Source organism: Salvelinus alpinus, chromosome 36 (assembly GCF_045679555.1).
Source record: "Salvelinus alpinus chromosome 36, SLU_Salpinus.1, whole genome shotgun sequence".
NCBI classification, from domain to species: domain Eukaryota; kingdom Metazoa; phylum Chordata; class Actinopteri; order Salmoniformes; family Salmonidae; genus Salvelinus; species Salvelinus alpinus.
In genome coordinates, this window is record NC_092121.1 from 2,768,262 (window position 1) to 2,787,328 (window position 19,067).

The window sequence follows — 19,067 nt, forward strand, 5'->3', positions numbered from 1 at the left end:
TGGTACGGGGCCAGGGGAAGTTTTTTTTTTTTTTCCCATATTGGGCTTTGTTGAGAAGGCAGGGGTGTATTCATTGTCTTGCAACAGAAATGGTTTACTGTTCAAGAACCAAACGGAAGCAAACAGAACCAAACGGGGCGAGACCTACCTGAATTTTTTCAGAAGAAACTCTAGTTTTCATTTGGAGCAAACAGAATCGGCTATGTTGCATTGCAGAAAGGGTGTTGTGTTCTTCGGTTCCCCCTGGCCTTACATTAGAATTCTATACAACACCCATATATTTCCTCTATGGGGGGAATGGGACACACTCTTTTAATGACACATAGATACAAGGTGATTTTCGTAGCAGGTTAGGAAACCATTTTCTCAAACTATTTTCCTAACCTTAACCTCAGTCTCCTAACCTGCTACATTAATTATCCTAACCTGCTGTGTAAGTTCTCCTAACCTGCTATGAAAAAGTCACTTTGGTATCGAATTGGTGTGGAAAGAGTGTTTCCCATAGGGGAATGCTTTGACGCACACGCTATCATATTGCAGGGTAGCATCATAGATATTTATAACTAACCGTGTGTCCTTGTCCTGGTTATGATCCCATAACCATTCACTTTCTCTAATCCTTCAGAACCACATGTTTTGATTCGGGGTTATAATGAAACTGTATCCATTCCGGCTCTTGCGTGAAATGTAATAACTGCAAGTCACGATTTAATTGAGCCATGATGGAAGACACAGCAACCCAGTTTCAGACATGTAGAAAATGGAACGCTTGACTTTGGCTCCCTCTAGCGGAGACATGCTGACGTTCCACTAGTGGCGAGTGTGAGGAATGTCTCCCGCCGCGGCTTTGCTCTCGGGTTCTGTTTGTCAGACTTGAAATCCGAGGGAGAGGAGCGAGCCGCCATTTTCTGTGTGACGCTCTCCCTAAAACGGCAACAATAAAAACGGATTACCGGGGTAAATACATAACAAGTCGTCGATAAATGGCGTTGGGGAAAATGACAAGACCAATTCGATTTGAATAAAACCGCCTTTGAAATAAACTAGACTGAGCATTAATAATTGCAAAGAGAAGAGAGCAAGCTGACTCGGTTCCTCAACTACTCGTTGTTTCGCCCATTTCGTGATTCCGGGAGCAACACGGGGTTACCCAATTTGGAACGCACGAGACGGATTTTGTGAAGGGGCATTCTCGAATAATTTGTTTTCCCACATATTTTGTTTCTTTGATGAAATTACTATCAAAGTGCGGGATTTGTTTCTAAAAAAAAATAACCCGGACTCGGCTCCTCATCACGTGGTAGGTTCCTCCTTTTTTCTTTGTTACTTTTAACTCCGTAGTAAAAAATAACTTTGAAATCGTGCAACATCATTTAGCGTTTAACTTGTTAGGTAACCTACACACCAGTCATCTCGCATTAATAGTAATGCACAACCTTTTTTGTGTGATTTAAATAAATAAAAAATCCATAGCCGGGTCTACCTTCATTTCAAATCCAAGTTCTGGCGTTAGTTACAGACAGTGTAGGTAACGTTAGGTTTGTTACTATTTTACTGCATTAGCTGGATGTTCTGCTGCCAAGGGTACACCATTATAGTAATCTACAACTAACCAGTCAAGATGAGCCATGATATTCGTAAATTATGGGAGAGTGCGAGGGAAAATACAGCTGGCGAGACATAATCATAAAACATTGGTAATAGCATTTAACTGTACCAGATAGAATTGTGTCAATGTCAAGCCTTATTCACCGAAGCTCTTGATTGAGTATCCAAATTACCCCTAGTCAGTCTACTGGCATAGGCCGTCTAAAAACCTAGTTTGCAAGCTTGCTGTATTGCCTACTATATAATGCATCTCTGCGCCACCGCATTCTAAACTTAATCGTGCATAATGTACACACCCAGGCAATTCTATCGAATGATCGCAATCGTGTGAGAGGGGAACCATTTTCGCAATCCTTCAACGTTAACCTAGAAAATGCGTTGTCGCATAGATTACATTGTAATCATTTTGGATACATTTCCAATTTAGTAATTTATGGCGAGGTTTTCATAATGGCGCAGCCACTGGCAGTTGCAGGCGCCACGTTTTTCTACTATTGTTATATCAAAATAATTTAATTTCTTCAGTAGAAACCAAGATAGTTTGCTAAATAATTGTACAATTTCGCCTAAATTATGATTTAGCGATATACACAAGGCCGCTAGAAAAAAACAATGAACAATATAATCATTGAATTCATTATCAACACATCAAGGTTTTGCCATGCCATGATCTCAACCGTTTCCTATGTGCTTGTATACTGTCTAACGTCAGTGCAGATACTGTAATTTTGTCCCATCCCTTTATCAACCAGGAACTGTGTTCATGTGAATCCCTTTAATTGCACACTAACCTGCTCAATCCCTGGTTAGTGTGTTACAAGATCTGTAGGTTTCCATTATATAATGTGTTAAATTGCATATCCTTGTATCATATGTGATCTCAGCACTTCAATGCTGTCATTTTCTGATGTGTGAACTTGCTCCAAGATCAAATAATCTCACCAATGTTCGTCTTGTGGTGAGGGGGAGTTTATCTTCCTGATGATTGTTTGCTGTCATTATGGGCGGGTACTCTACACTACAGTACACTCTTGATGTAGCTGAGCTAGTGAGGCCTTGACTGTTGTGCTCTGCTGCTGTACTGGGGCCTCTGCAGATTGCAAATCCATTGACTGAATTTCAAGAGAGCTCAGGGTCTGGGTGACGTGCTTTTCGGGAAATGGTTTCAGGAGGTTAAATACACATAAGCGGGACTAGCCCTGACTGGAGCATAGAGAGAAAAAAGCCTACTGATTGCTCATATTGGCCAGACAGGGTCCCCCACGCCCTGTCCCCATTGCAGCCCACATGTTGGAGTCAAAGAGACATTATATGAGTAGAGGGTGATGAGCGACTCGCCTGCTGCTGAGTTGGACCGATGGCTCGGCTAGCTCAGGCCTGGCTCCATGTTATACCCAATTTAATGGAGAACTGTTCACTCAGATTACATGGCCCCTCCCTAGCCTGTATGATATGGTGTAGGACTGGGAGAAGGTGCTGCTGAAAGTGTGAGTCCTCTCACTGCCTGTTTTCACTCCTCTTATTTGTTTTGATATGTCACACTTGACAAAGCAAGACCCCCCCCCCCCTCCATTGACCCTGTAGATCTGGATGGAATCCTATCAGCCCTCTTCCAGACGTATGTGTGTGGTATTGGATCAACCCTAACACAACAAGTATCTAGTTTATGAATTTGGAGGATGTTGGTTGACCCAGAGGAGGGTACTCAATAACATGAATGGATAAAAGCCACCCACTCAGATTTTGTCCTTCCCAGCAATGATACCCTTATTTTAGGGGCACGGTGCCCCACTTTAATCAGTTTTCCAGGGCATTCCACTCCCAAGAAAATTGGCTCATTGTTGCAAATGTTAGATACTGCCAGTGCCAACTGAAAGTATGAAATTATTATGGTTTGCTGGTTGCATTTTAAGTAAGAAATGTTGCATTATGTAAGACCATATTGTGGACTAAGAAATAGTCCTGCTGTAAGTTATTACAAAGGTATGTGTATACTTTTTTGGCCTTGATTTAGGCTATCCTAGCACCTAGCCACTTGGAGCATATGGCAATTTCCTCAGCCTATATTTTAGATCCTTCTATGTCCTAATTTTGCGTCTAACCAATCAATATAGAGGCCAAGTTGCCCGGAAACAACCAATAGAGGTATGGCTGGTTACTGCTGTAGGCTACAGACCATAATGTACATAAAGCAACATCTGTTTCTCTGGTTAGGCCTAAATGTAGGCCTATTTCTGATTATTATGCAAATCTATATGTACGGATCTGCAGTGTGTTTTCATAGGCGCACTGGGTTTGGGATTTATCCTGTCAGACTATTGAGTTGGCGAGATGAAAGCAGAACCTGTTGGTATTACTGATGTTATTACTTGGTATTGTTCAGGCCCCCTCAGGCGGTTAATGTCTGGCTTCTCTGAAGACTTCAGCTCATGATGAATAATCTGTTCCAGTCAGACACTTGAAATCGGTCTGAGCAATCACAGCTTTATTCATGCATCTAAATGATCTGCTGTTGTGTTTTTTTGTAGAAGCAGTTGTTGTTGCTCATGTTTTTGGGTTGCAGGTATTTTACAACTTGGTTTGGCATATACTTGATCTGTCGCTTATGTGGACACATACACTAGTCTCTTTCCTGGAATCCTGACTGGAGGAAGAGCTGAAGGGTGACATTTGGCTGACTAAAACAACACCGTTGCTGGCTGTTTTGATAGTGAAAGCCTAGTCTGCCAAGGCCAAGTACATTCAGACACACACAACCTCCTATTTCATGCCCTCAAGCCAACATCCCCTCCCTCCACCTCAATCCATCTCAAACCAAGGGGCAGTGCCTCCCTCTGAACTCAACCTTGCATGGAACACACCTGAAACAATACCTTTGTTCACTCTCCTCCCAGAATGCTCCATTCCTGAATGTTTTTTTCCCTTTTTCCCCCCGCCCCCTCACATAAGAGAAACATGGACCAGCCAGCCACGTGGGAGAAGCAGGAAAAATAAATCAACCCCATTCAACAATGTACATGGCCTGAAGAGAAACCAGAGGAGAAAATGACTTAAATCCCCAAATAAACTTTGATTAAAAAGGGAGGGGGGCGGAATATGGGCTAAGGGCAATGGGCTAATTTACCAGACTCCTGCCTAAACTTGTCATGGCTCCTCAGTAGGATGTTAAAGGCCAAAGTGTTTCACCCTTCCAGGCCTAACTTCAGACAAGCGAGTTGCCCAGATCCTAGAGGTCAGGACAGGGTCAAGAGGAAGCCTGACCACTGGTAGGCTCAGCAGGGAGTAGCTCGACTGACACACGGGCCCCCATTCGCTCCTGTGCTGAAGCCACCAAACCAGTCTGGAAGTGGATCCATATGCATCATATATCATCGGGTGAATTGTGGAACACAGAAACACACCATAGGTTTGCTGGTTCCTCAGAGTTTTACTTCTCTCTATGCCAGTTAGCCTATTCAGACACTGGCTTTTATTTTTGTGTTTTTTTAAAACCCTACGGTCAACTAATTGCCCCAGCTTGGTAGTACCTCAGACAACTGGTTGAAATCTCAATGTTTGAGATTAGAGGAACAGAGGAAACTCTGAATTCTTTTCAGACCCAATTGTGGTTTTCTGTTGTGTATTTCTGTAGCTTTTTTCCCTTCTCGTGGAGAAACCTGAACGATTAAGAGACTTCAAAGGCAGAAACCACTGGCACAGTGTTTACAAAACCAGGTGCGCTGCACTGTGTATGAGGAGAGGAGTGAGTATACCCACGGGTTGAACCCGACCTATAGTCTAAAGTTCAGTGTGATGTGGCCTGTGCTCCCTGATGGCCTAATGGCCCAATTAAAACTGCACAAAACGACATGCTTCCCTTCCTCCCTGGGTCGTTCCATATGATTTCAATCACTTTTTGACTACACCCCTTTTGGTTTGAACAAAAATGTATCTAGGCCTAGGTATTTGCCCATGGTAGAAGTAGGGTTGGGCGACATGGCCAAAATATCATATGGTATAAAAAAATTGTTGGGTATTTGACAGTATTGTATGTTTTTGAATAATACTAGTTCTAAATATGCTTTGTGAGTATTGTGTGGCCCAAGGGTAGCAACACATACATTTTAAGTGATTTTAATGGTTCTTTCTCCATTCTGCTTGTTTGTACTGTTCAATTAAACCCCCCCCCCCAAATTCTGTATTTCCTGCGCTCATTTGAGATCATTTCCACACTGCCACGTTGGGCTGCATGATATGGGCAAAACATTACATTTACATTTACATTTAAGTCATTTAGCAGACGCTCTTATCCAGAGCGACTTACAAATTGGTGCATTCACCTTATGATATCCAGTGGAACAACCACTTTACAATAGTGCATCTAACTCTTTTAAGGGGGGGGGGGTTAGAAGGATTACTTTATCCTATCCTAGGTATTCCTTAAAGAGGTGGGGTTTCAGGTGTCTCCGGAAGGTGGTGATTGACTCCGCTGACCTGGCGTCGTGAGGGAGTTTGTTCCACCATTGAGGTGCCAGAGCAGCGAACAGTTTTGACTGGGCTGAGCGGGAACTGTACTTCCTCAGAGGTAGGGAGGCGAGCAGGCCAGAGGTGGATGAACGCAGTGCCCTTGTTTGGGTGTAGGGCCTGATCAGAGCCTGAAGGTACGGAGGTGCCGTTCCCCTCACAGCTCCGTAGGCAAGTACCATGGTCTTGTAGCGGATGCGAGCTTCAACTGGAAGCCAGTGGAGAGAGCGGAGGAGCGGGGTGACGTGAGAGAACTTGGGAAAGTTGAACACCAGACGGGCTGCGGCGTTCTGGATGAGTTGTAGGGGTTTAATGGCACAGGCAGGGAGCCCAGCCAACAGCGAGTTGCAGTAATCCAGACGGGAGATGACAAGTGCCTGGATTAGGACCTGCGCCGCTTCCTGCGTGAGGCAGGGTCGTACTCTGCGAATGTTGTAGAGCATGAACCTACAGGAACGGGTCACCGCCTTGATGTTAGTTGAGAACGACAGGGTGTTGTCCAGGATCACGCCAAGGTTCTTAGCACTCTGGGAGGAGGACACAATGGAGTTGTCAACCGTGATGGCGAGATCATGGAACGGGCAGTCCTTCCCCGGGAGGAAGAGCAGCTCCGTCTTGCCGAGGTTCAGCTTGAGGTGGTGATCCGTCATCCACACTGATATGTCTGCCAGACATGCAGAGATGCGATTCACCACCTGGTTATCAGAGGGGGGAAAGGAGAAGATTAATTGTGTGTCGTCTGCATAGCAATGATAGGAGAGACCATGTGAGGATATGACAGAGCCAAGTGACTTGGTGTATAGCGAGAATAGGAGAGGGCCTAGAACAGAGCCCTGGGGGACACCAGTGGTGAGAGCACGTGGTGCGGAGACAGATTCTCGCCACGCCACCTGGTAGGAGCGACCTGTCAGGTAGGACGCAATCCAAGCGTGGGCCGCGCCGGAGATGCCCAGCTCGGAGAGGGTGGAGAGGAGGATCTGATGGTTCACAGTATCAAAGGCAGCCGATAGGTCTAGAAGGATGAGAGCAGAGGAGAGAGAGTTAGCTTTAGCAGTGCGGAGCGCCTCCGTGACACAGAGAAGAGCAGTCTCAGTTGAATGACTAGTCTTGAAACCTGACTGATTTGGATCAAGAAGGTCATTCTGAGAGAGATAGCAGGAGAGCTGGCCAAGGACGGCACGTTCAAGAGTTTTGGAGAGAAAAGAAAGAAGGGATACTGGTCTGTAGTTGTTGACATCGGAGGGATCGAGTGTAGGTTTTTTCAGAAGGGGTGCAACTCTCGCTCTCTTGAAGACGGAAGGGACGTAGCCAGCGGTCAAGGATGAGTTGATGAGCGAGGTGAGGTAAGGGAGAAGGTCTCCGGAAATGGTCTGGAGAAGAGAGGAGGGGATAGGGTCAAGCGGGCAGGTTGTTGGGCGGCCGGCCGTCACAAGACGCAAGATTTAATCTGGAGAGAGAGGGGAGAAAGAGGTCAAAGCACAGGGTAGGGCAGTGTGAGCAGAACCAGCGGTGTCGTTTGACTTAGCAAACGAGGATCGGATGTAGTCGACCTTCTTTTCAAAATGGTTGACGAAGTCATCAGCAGAGAGGGAGGAGGGGGGAGGAGGATTCAGGAGGGAGGAGAAGGTGGCAAAGAGCTTCCTAGGGTTAGAGGCAGATGCTTGGAATTTAGAGTGGTAGAAATTGGCTTTAGCAGCAGAGACAGAAGAGGAGAATGTAGAGAGGAGGGAGTGAAAGGATGCCAGGTCCGCAGGGAGGCGAGTTTTCCTCCATTTCCGCTCGGCTGCCCGGAGCCCTGTTCTGTGAGCTCGCAATGAGTCGTCGAGCCACGGAGCAGGAGGGGAGGACCGAGCCGGCCTGGAGGATAGGGGACATAGAGAGTCAAAGGATGCAGAAAGGGAGGAGAGGAGGGTTGAGGAGGCAGAATCAGGAGATAGGTTGGAGAAGGTTTGAGCAGAGGGAAGAGATGATAGGATGGAAGAGGAGAGAGTAGCGGGGGAGAGAGAGCGAAGGTTGGGACGGCGCGATACCATCCGAGTAGGGGCAGTGTGGGAAGTGTTGGATGAGAGCGAGAGGGAAAAGGATACAAGGTAGTGGTCGGAGACTTGGAGGGGAGTTGCAATGAGATTAGTGGAAGAACAGCATCTAGTAAAGATGAGGTCAAGCGTATTGCCTGCCTTGTGAGTAGGGGGGGAAGGTGAGAGGGTGAGGTCAAAAGAGGAGAGGAGTGGAAAGAAGGAGGCAGAGAGGAATGAGTCAAAGGTAGACGTGGGGAGGTTAAAGTCACCCAGAACTGTGAGAGGTGAGCCATCCTCAGGAAAGGAACTTATCAGGGCGTCAAGCTCATTGATGAACTCTCCAAGGGAACCTGGAGGGCGATAAATGATAAGGATGTTAAGCTTGAAAGGGCTGGTAACTGTGACAGCATGGAATTCAAAGGAGGCGATAGACAGATGGGTCAGGGGAGAAAGAGAGAATGTCCACTTGGGAGAGATGAGGATCCCAGTGCCACCACCCCGCTGACCAGAAGCTCTCGGGGTGTGCGAGAACACGTGGGCAGACGAGGAGAGAGCAGTAGGAGTAGCAGTGTTATCAGTGGTAATCCATGTTTCCGTCAGTGCCAAGAAGTCGAGGGACTGGAGGGAAGCATAGGCTGAGATGAACTCTGCCTTGTTGGCCGCAGATCGGCAGTTCCAGAGGCTGCCTGAGACCTGGAACTCCACGTGGGTCGTGCGCGCTGGGACCACCAGGTTAGAGTAGCAGCGGCCACGCGGTGTGAAGCGTTTGTATGGTCTGTGCAGAGAGGAGAGAACAGGGATAGACAGACACATAATTGACAGGCTACAGAAGAGGCTACGCTAATGCAAAGGAGATTGGAATGACAAGTGGACTACACGTCTCGAATGTTCAGAAAGTTAAGCTTACGTTGCAAAAAATCTTATTGACTAAAATGATATAATACTGCTGGCTGGTGAAATAGGCTAGCTAGCAGTGGCTGCGTTGTTGACTTTGTTTGAAAGTGTAGCTGGCTAGGTAACCTCTAACTGGCTAGGTAACCTCGACAATTACTCTAGACTACACAATTATCTTGGATACAAAGACGGCTATGTAGCCAGCTAAGATCAAACAAATCAAACTGTTGTACTGTAATGAAATGAAATGTAATACTACCTGTAATACTACCTGTGGAGCAAAGCGGAATGCAACTACTCGCTCCAAACCGGAAGTGCGTATCGTAGAGGGAGAGGCAATAGAAGTGTTGTTTCTTGTATTATTGTCTTTTGTGTCTTTAGAGGACTGCTTCACCTTAATGTCCCCTTTCCCTTTTCTTCTGTCCTTATTTTGTCCCACTTTGTCCCTTCTTTGTCCCTTCTTCTCTTCTGCCAACTAGACACTCCTTGTTAGCTAGCTAGCTTCTTTCAGGAATGTCCCTAGCAACTGCCTAGCAACAGGTAAACAACTTAGCTAGCTAAGAAAACGGTATAATTTTATGAAAAATTGTTACTTTTTCAAAAGCCTTTCTTCTTTGTTTGCTGCTTGTTTGGTCTCCTATTCAGTTTGCAGTTTTCTTTTGATTTTTTTTCGATGTACTTTACTCTAAAAAAAAACATTTAAATTTCAATATTTGTAGGAGCTCATCTTTTCAGCTGCTGCTGCTTAATTTGGAACTCCACCACAAAACATGTAGGCCTTATTGTTAACCCAATGTTACAATTGCGATTTGACTTGCGATTTTGTGCAAAATACTTGGGTGAACTGTTGGCATTATGGCAATTCTAATTCTATAGTTAGAATATAATAGTGGGCACTTTGAATACAGTGCATTGACATGACACGAATGAAAATGCCAGGGCGGAGTTATTGCAACAGGGTAGGAACCAAAGTGTTGATAAGTGTTTCTTAAGGGACCCTATAATCTTTGGCTACATTGAATGTTTTCTCTTAGCTACTTCATGTAGCTAACGTATTCTTGCTTTGCGTATTCTTCTTTGATTTAGAAGATACTGTTGCACAAACAACATACTGATTTTAAGTCTACACCATCACTGGTATTATCAGGCTAAATAGCTAATTATGTTTGTGCTGACTCAGTACATTTATTAGCTAGCTAGCGATTAGCATTAAGCAGCTAACAAGATTTAGGCCCTACTTGCTAAGAAAAGACAAACTAGCTGTTTGCAGATGTAAGAAACACAAACTAATAGTGTAATTATATAACACTAGTGGATTTATATTAATTGCCTGAATGCATCTTTATAGCCTAGGCATTAACAAAATATTCATACAAATGTGATTAGTCCTCTCATAGACCAGGCCTTGTAAAAAGAGGGTCAATCAAGTTAGGTCTGCCACATGAATGTAGCATTGGGAAAAAATACATAAATCCAGTATAACCTTTAATCATCATCAAAAAAAAGAGTTGTTTATAACATGCACAATTAGAAGCATCAATCAAAATAGAGCAAGCTTGACTAAATTCGAGCCCAGTTACTTTGCTCACCGCATCCTCCTTCGATTGTCTCGTCTGGCTTCCACAAAAAGCCCCGCCTGCTGATCTGCACGAAGTGTGCGAGTGCCACTGGCTATGTACTTTGCTGGACATGCTAGCTGTTCTCGGCGGCGCATCATCACTTCAAACGCATTCCGTTTGAAGTGATGAAAAACCATCGAATTTGCCTGGATGGCCACCGATTTTTCAACACTTATATTGGTCAGCCTGTTGTATCCTTTGGTGTGTGTGTTCCCAAACAAGGACCAGTTGTGCTCTGAGGCGGCTGATGTTGGTGGGATTTGGAGGATGATGGAGGCAACAGGGGAAAGAGCCTCAGATCTACAAAGTCCCTTCCACCAGGTGGCTAATGCAACATGGCAGTTGTACCAACATATCTCATCTTCATCCCAAAGCCCTTGCTTAGAAGTGTACTTCGCCAGACTGCCAAGAACCTTGCCCTCTTCCAGGCCAAGGTGGCGAGACACGGTAGTGATGACACCATAGGCCTTGTTGATCTCTGTACCAGACAGGATGCTCTTGCCAGCATACATGGGGTCCAACATGTACGCTGTGGTGTGTATGGGCTTCAGGCAGAAGTCTTCACGCTTTTTGATATATTTCAGAACTGCAGTTTCCTCTGCTTGGAGCAACAGTGAAGTGGGCAGGGCAGTACAAATTTGTTCTCTTACATCTGCAAGCAGAGTCTGAACATCAGACAGGATGGCATTGTCTCCCTCAATCCGTGCAATGGCTACTGCTATAGGTTTCAGGTTGCTTACCAGTCTCCCAAAATACATAATCCAGGAGGATCCTCTTGATGGGGCTGTCCATATCGGCAGACTGATATGGCCATTTCTTGGAGAGAATCCTTCCCCTCCAGGAGACGGTCTAACGTGATGACAACACCACCCCAACGGGTGTTGCCGGGCAGCTTCAATGTGGTGCTCTTATTTATCTCGCTTTGCTTGGTGAGGTAGATTGCTGCTATAACTTGATGCCCATTCACATACTTAACTATTTCCTTGGCTCTCTTGTAGAGTGTATCCATTGTTTTCAGTGCCATGATGTCCTTGAGGAGCAAAATCAATGCATGAGCAGCACAGCCAATGGGTGTGATGTGAAGGTAGGACTCCTGCACTTTAGACCAAGCAGCCTTCATGTTTGCAGCATTGTCTGACCAGTGCAAATACCTTCTGCGGTTCAAAGCCATCGATGACTGCCTTCAGCTCATCTGCGATGTAGACTGGTGTGTCTGTTGTCCCTTGTGTCTGTGCTCTTGTAGAATACTGCTTGGGGTGGAGATGATGTGGTTAATTGTTCCTTGCCCAAGAACATTTGACCACCCATCAGAGATGATTGCAATAGTCTGCTTTCTCTATGATTTGCTTGACCTTCACTTGAACTCTGTTGAACTCTGCATCCAGCAAATGAGTAGATAAAGCATGTCTGGTTGGAGGGGTGTATGCTGGGCGAAGAACATTCAGAAATCTCTTCCAATTCACATTGCCTTTGAGCATCAGAGGTGAACCAGTTCCATACACAGCTCGAGCAAGACATTCATCAGCATTTCTCTGACTACATTCCTCCATTGAGTCAAAAAAACTATTGATTCCAGAAGGACCATGAGCTGTTGCTATCGATAAGGTGTCTGATTCATAATTTTCACCTCGAATAGAAGTAGAGGGACTTTTTGTCAGAGGTTGCTTGTTGTGAGCGCTGAGGGAACTTCATGCACTTTGCCAGATGATGCTGCATCTTTGTTGCAGTATTTGCAAATGTACACAGCTTTTCCTTCTACATTAGCAGCAGTGAAATGTCTCCACACATCAGATAGTGCCCGTGGCATTTTCCTGTAAAGATTTTTTTTTAAATGAGTCAACAAATACAATTCCATGTACAGATAAATAGTTAAGCAGTTAGATTAAACAACTCCTTTGTAAGATCGATGTTTTAAAATGAAGCATAATTCTCCTGTTTCCAGTATGGAAACAGGGGAATTAACACTCCTCAGTTAGCAGGCTCAAGCAAGCTAAAACCCACATGGTAGCAAAAACTAACTAGCAGAAATTAACAAGTTAGAAATGATTTAAATACACTTTGCTGTAGGCTACTATTTACTAGTTAACAAAAAATCATGTATGTCAAATAAAGTATTTTCGCCTCACCCAGTATTGTAATCAAAACTTACCAGAAAGCATGTAGTCCTTGGCTCAGACAGTGTAGTAGTGTGGGCTCGATAGCATCTCATTAGTGTGCAAGATCTTGAGAATCAGCTGTACATGTGATGGGAAAATGCACTGTGCATGCAGAGGGTTGCAATTCCATTTGAATTGGGGATAGTTTAACCAAAATATGTCACAAGACCTAGAATTGCCTTGTGTATCCCACAAAAAAGGTTCACTGTTATAAGCTAACTTTTTTTGATGAATTTAAGCAAAATTCCCGGGCTTAACTTCCCATGGAAAATTTCCGACTCTTTGCAACCCTAGTGCCTGATCCTTATTGTGGCAAGCTTCACAACACATAACCCGGTCCGGTCGAGCCTCACTAGCCAGATGAAGCTAGCTGGCTGCTTATAACGTTAGCTTTGGGCAACCGGGTTAAGTAGCTGGCTAGCTATTTATTTTCATGAACTGAAGTTCAATTTCAATAGGCGAACAAGTGGCAACCTAGCTAATACTTACTCACACGGATTCCTAAATCATTGTCTAGAATAATGAAAATGACTGCAGTTTCTACTGGTCATTGTTTTCAGGCTGGTTGTATTGGTGCTGGCTAGGTACCAAGCTAAAGCTAGCTACCCCAGAAGTTGTGGTCGAACAAATTATGCTTAATTACCATTGCGATATTGTAAACACATCATTCGTGGCTGCTGTTTGCTTGTTTGCAGACTTTTTTTGTACAGCTTTGACAGTGCTACTGTATTTTTTTTGACACGCAACAACCCAAGCGGCATTCCATAGTATGTTTGAAGCTAATAGCAGTCACGCTATAACTGTGTAACTCCGGCAGGGCAGCATCTGAAAAATAGCACACTTGGTAATGTGTACCGGTGCTCAACCAGTTGGCGAAAGCCAACATCACCTATGACAGAGAACAGTTGATTGTCAAGGGCAATGAATTCCATTATCTTGGCTATAATGGATTTCGCCTTTGAGTTGTCTCACTGAAATGTTCTTACTCTTTCAAATGACTGCTCAACTTGTTGACTGCTAAATCCACATAGCAGACATTGTTGGCTAGGTTAGGAATGCTGTGTAGCACTTGTAGCGCAACATTTTTATGTGGCGTCATTACATCATGTACCTACGTTATATAGGTATGCACGTCAGCTTTGACATCGGTTTTGCACATGGGCATTAATCTAGACATCATGGTATTGCATCATTTTCAGATCTATCAGAAGCGATTAATAGACAAAACAACAATGTAATTTATAGGGATGCATGAAATATCGGTGAACATATCGGAATCGGTCGATATTAGCTAATAATGCCAACATCAGTATCGGCCGATTCCGATATGTTCACCGATATTTCATGCATCCCTATAAATTACATTGTTGTTTTGTCTATTAATCGCTTCTGATAGATCTGAAAATGATGCAATACCATGAATTTAACCAAAGGTTTGTTTATAATGAGGGATGTCCCACGTTTAACCTGGACACATAAATAGTAGGAATTTGCGCTGGCTTCAGCCATGACTGGACATCGCGTGCAGGTGCGAGCGTGTGTGTTTCATTGTCCAATCCGAGGCTTGAACTTGATCTGAGCGCGTGATCTGAGGCTGTTTGGTCTCTTGGGCATCAACTTGGGAAAGCCTCAAGGGAGAGCGAACAGTGCATTATAAACAAATAGCCGCGTATATTGGTCAAAAAACGACATCAGATTTATTTTAAAAAAATCCCCTGTGTGTGGAGAAAAGTGAGGCGGGGCATCCGTTAAATAGTAATTCAACTTTGTCCGGCCTAATGATTTAATACAACGAAATGTTGTCTAAATGCTGAGCGCTTTATGTCCCTACCAGCCTATTGTCACACTCTCAAATGCTTCACAATGTATTTCTTTGTAGGCTATAGCCTTGAAATAATTGAAATAATATAACCTAAATACTTCCTTTTCGTTCTTCCTTAGGCTACTTGTCTGGTTCCTGAACTATTTAGTGTTTTATGCTGTTTAATCTGACATGTAGCCTATTTGAAATGATGTTCGCTTCTTACATTCACCATTTCATGTTTATTCAAATACTTTTCATTCAAATCCATATGGCTTGGTTTCAATACTTCAACAAATTGGTAGGTCCAGGTAGTCACAAAAATAGATGGATGTTGGTTAAATTGTGATTTTAATGAATGGCGCGAATTTGGAGTGGGAGTTTACTTTCTTTCTTGACCGCGGAGCAGTTTTTAGCGTTGCGCATCGCTCCATGAGCTTCCAACAGCTGAACACACACACCACACACACACACACACGCACACCGGCCTATGCATGGGCACACACACAGTCATTATCAGTGTAGCCTGGGAACTTTGATCCGGACACATTAACTGCTGCATGCAGGAGAAATCCTTATCGCATTCAAGGGCTGGGTTTAATGTGAGTTGGTGGATGGTTCCCACGGATGTCAGAGATAAAGTTTATGACCTTCAGCTGCAATCCGAGTAGCTGCAGAGTCTGATGGATTTACCTGGTACTGGACCAGGTGAGGGAGAATCATTGATGTTTCTCAGTCAATAGGTAGGATATTGTTTTGTTGTAAAAATAACATGTGTATATATACAGTTGAAGTTGGAAGTTTACATACACTTAGGTTGGAGTCATTAAAACTAGTTTTTCAACCACTCCACACATTTCTTGTTAACAAACCTATAGTTTTGGCAAGTCGGTTAGGACATCTACTTTGTGCATGACACAAGTCATTTTTCAAACAGTTGTTTACAGACAGATTATTTCACTTACAATTCACTGTATCACAATTCCAGTGGGTCAGAAGTTTACATACACTAAGTTGACTGTTCCTTTAAACAGCTTGGAAAATTCCAGAAAATTATGTCATGGCTTTAGAAGGCTAATTGACATCATTTGAGGCAATTGGAGGTGTACCTGTGGATGTATTTCAAGGCCTACCTTCAAACTCAGTGCCTCTTTGCTTGACATCATGGGAAAATCAAAAGAAATCAGCCAAGACAATAGTACGCAGCTATAAACACCATGGGACCATGCAGCCGTCATACCGCTCAGGAAGGAGACGCGTTCTGTCTCCTAGAGATGAATGTACTTTGGTGCGAAAAGTGCAAATCAATCCCAGAACAACAGCAAAGGTCCTTGTGAAGATGCTGGAGGAAACAAGTACAAAAGTATCTATATCCACAGTAAAATGAGTCCTATATTGTCATAAACTGAAAGGCCGCTCAGCAAGGAAGAAGCCACTGCTCCAAAACCGCCAGAAAAAAGCCAGACTACGGTTTGCAACTGCACATGAGGACAAAGATCGTACTTTTTGGAGAAATGTCCTCTGGTCTGATATGGCCAAACAGTTCTATTTTTGTTTTAATGACCATCGTTATGTTTGGAGGAAAAAGGGGGTGTCTTGCAAGCCGAAGAACACCATCCCAACCGTGAAACACGGGGGTGGCAGCATCATGTTGTGGGGGTGTATTGCTGCAGGAGGGACTGGTGCACTTCACAAAATAGATGGCATCATGAGGCAGGAAAATTATGTGGATATATTGAAGCAACATCTCAAGACATCAGACAGGAAGTTAAAGCTTGGTCGCAAATGGGTCTTCCAAATGGACAATGACCCCAAGCATACTTTAAAAGTTGTGGCAAAATGGCTTAAGGACAACAAAGTCAAGGTATTGGAGTGGCCATCACAAAGCCCTGACCTCAATCCTATGGAACATTTGTGGGGAAAAGTGTGTGCGAGCAAGGCGGCCTACAAACCTGACTCAGTTACACCAGCTCTGTCAGGAGAACTAGGCCAAAATTCACCCAACTTATTGTGGGAAGCTTGTGGTAGGCTACCTGAAACGTTTGACCCAAGTTAAACAATGTTAAGGCAGTGCTACCAAATACTAATTGAGTGTATGTACACTTCTGACCCACAGGGAATGTGATGAAAGAAATAAAAGCTCAAATAAATAATTCTCTCTACTATTATTCTGACATTTCACATTCTTAAAATAAAGTTTTGATCCAAACTGCCCCAAAACAAGGATTTTTTACTAGGATTAAATGTCAGGAATTGTGAAAAACTGAGTTTAATTCTATTTGGCTGAGTTGTATTTAAACTTCCGAATGATAGACCCTATTTCAAATCAAATTTTTACAAGTCACATACACGTGATTAGCAGATGTTATTGCGGGTGTAGCCAAATGCTTGTGCTTTCTAGCTCCGACAGTGTGGTAATATCTAACAATTATTATCTAAGAAATTACACAACATATACACACAAATGTAAGTAGGAATGAATTAAGACTATACATATGGACGAGCGACGTCAGAGCAGAACTAACTAAGATATAATATTGAAAACAGTATATACACATGAGATGAGTAATGCCAGATATATAAACATTATGTGACTAAGATACCGTAGAATACTATGGAATAGAGTATACACATATGAGATGAGTAGTGCAAGATATGTAAACATTATTCAAGTGACTAGTGTTCCATTCCTTAAAGTGGCCAGTGATTCCTAGTCTGTGCCTATAAGCTGCAGCCTCTAATGTGCTAGTGATGGCTGTTTAACAGTCTGATGGCCTTGAGATAGAAGCTGTTTTTCAGTCTCTCGGCCCCAGCTTTGATGCACCTGTACTGACCTCGCCTTCTGGATGATGGCGGGGTGAACAGGCAGTGGCTCGGGTGGTTGATGTCCTTGATGATCTTTTTGGCCTTCCTGTGACATACTTAGCATGTTTTTGACCAACATTAGGCCTAGGTCTTTATGCTTAACCATCATAAATGCTAAGTACAGTATATTGTGTTATGACAAAGTGACTAGCCTGTTTTCCTAATGTTAACCTTTATAGCACAGGCTACATTCTTCCCTCTGTACTGGAGGTTGATCCATTTCAGGTTTTACTGGTGCTACCTCTGCGAAGGCGGCCTCCACCGAAGAATAGCCTAATTTAATTACATCTATGCATAATAGGGTGATGGGTGTAGAATACGCATCATGACTATGTGAGAGGGGCCTCATCGGAATAAGGTGATCGTGTGAAATTCGCACCATCGCGGGGCATGTCCTAAACGTAGCCTGCGGTTGGTTGGACAGGGTATCGCTGGCTGGGTGGAGCTTCTTATACGCCTGCAACTGGTTAGACTGGGAGGGTTGGTCTTAAAGGGCTCTGTAACAGGAGTCCTGTTTCTAGCGCTCGGCTCCGCACACCGCCATGCCTGGCGAGCATTATGGCTCAGGGTCGTCCATGAGAATGTGGATTTGTTTGTATCACCGTGTGTGTGTGTTGAGAGCCGCTCTTGCTTGCCTGGTTGTATAGGTGGAATAAATGTGTCAAATTCAATGGTGAGGAGTAGGGATGCACCTATATGACATTTTTGGCCGATATCCAATATTTTCCTTGCCAAAAAACACGATACCGATAACTGATATTTTAAATTTGAGTGGCCTTTTTAATCATTCTAGTACAATTAAATAGTTGAAACACACACACTGACCAAAAGGTTTTTGTTTCACTTGCTGTGCTGTTTCGTTGTTCAGTCGTTTAATTTTCACCCATGATTTCATCATACATGTCAAGCAGTGAAGTTTCATCTCTGTCTGTCCGTTGCCTCTTCTGTCGTGGGTCCTCTTCCTCTGTGCCAACTGTCCCTGTATCCAATTCCATCTTGTCCATCTGTGTCTAACATTTCACGTAAACCCTGTTTCTCGTCTGCGTCGAAGTAGCGGTCCTTATACCTAGCATCAAGCATGGTGTCGACACAGTAAAGAGGCTCAGAGAGAATACCACCGACTCGCTTGTTCACAGCCTCTAAGTAGAGTACTTTTGTAAGTTTTAACCCGACGGTCTGTGTCGGCAGTTTTGTTGAGCAGGCATTTCAATGCCATGACCGAGGGTATGATGTGTGCTGCAGATGCAGTTGGTGAGCTTATTTCTCGAGTCAGTCGTTCGAATGGAGCTAGGAGTGTGTTCATGTTTCAAACATGTTCTCAAATGCCATTGACATGGCAGCAGCAGTATGAGAACCAGCACATTCTAGGGCATGCAATACGGCTTTCCTCAGTACAAAATCCTCGTCAACCCACTGTGCTGTCAGACTCCGCATGCTCATGGGGCTGACATGGCTGGCCCAAATGTCAGTTGTGAAGCTAATAGCAGTGACGCCCATAGCAAGTAACTCATGGATGTGCGTTTCAACAATACTGTGTAACTCCGGTAGGGCAACATCTGAAAAATAGCGCCCTACTTGGTTGTGTGTACCGGGAATCATGGTG

General features: G+C 44.0%; 1 protein-coding gene across 3 annotated transcripts in view; it reads left to right on the forward strand.

Annotated features, from left to right (window-relative positions):
• LOC139565444 (KAT8 regulatory NSL complex subunit 1-like) overlaps positions 1–19,067 on the forward strand; it is an 87,291-nt gene that overhangs the window by 1,710 nt on the left and 66,514 nt on the right. Inside the window, exon 1 of one of the 3 annotated variants that reach the window (XM_071385792.1) lies at positions 800–1,300. The exons of 1 other annotated variant lie outside the window; for it this stretch is intronic. The gene's annotated coding sequence lies outside the window, so the exon portion shown is untranslated. Of the gene's footprint in view, positions 1–799; positions 1,301–19,067 lie in introns of those variants that run through there. One more of the 3 variants, XM_071385794.1, reaches the window with a different exon arrangement.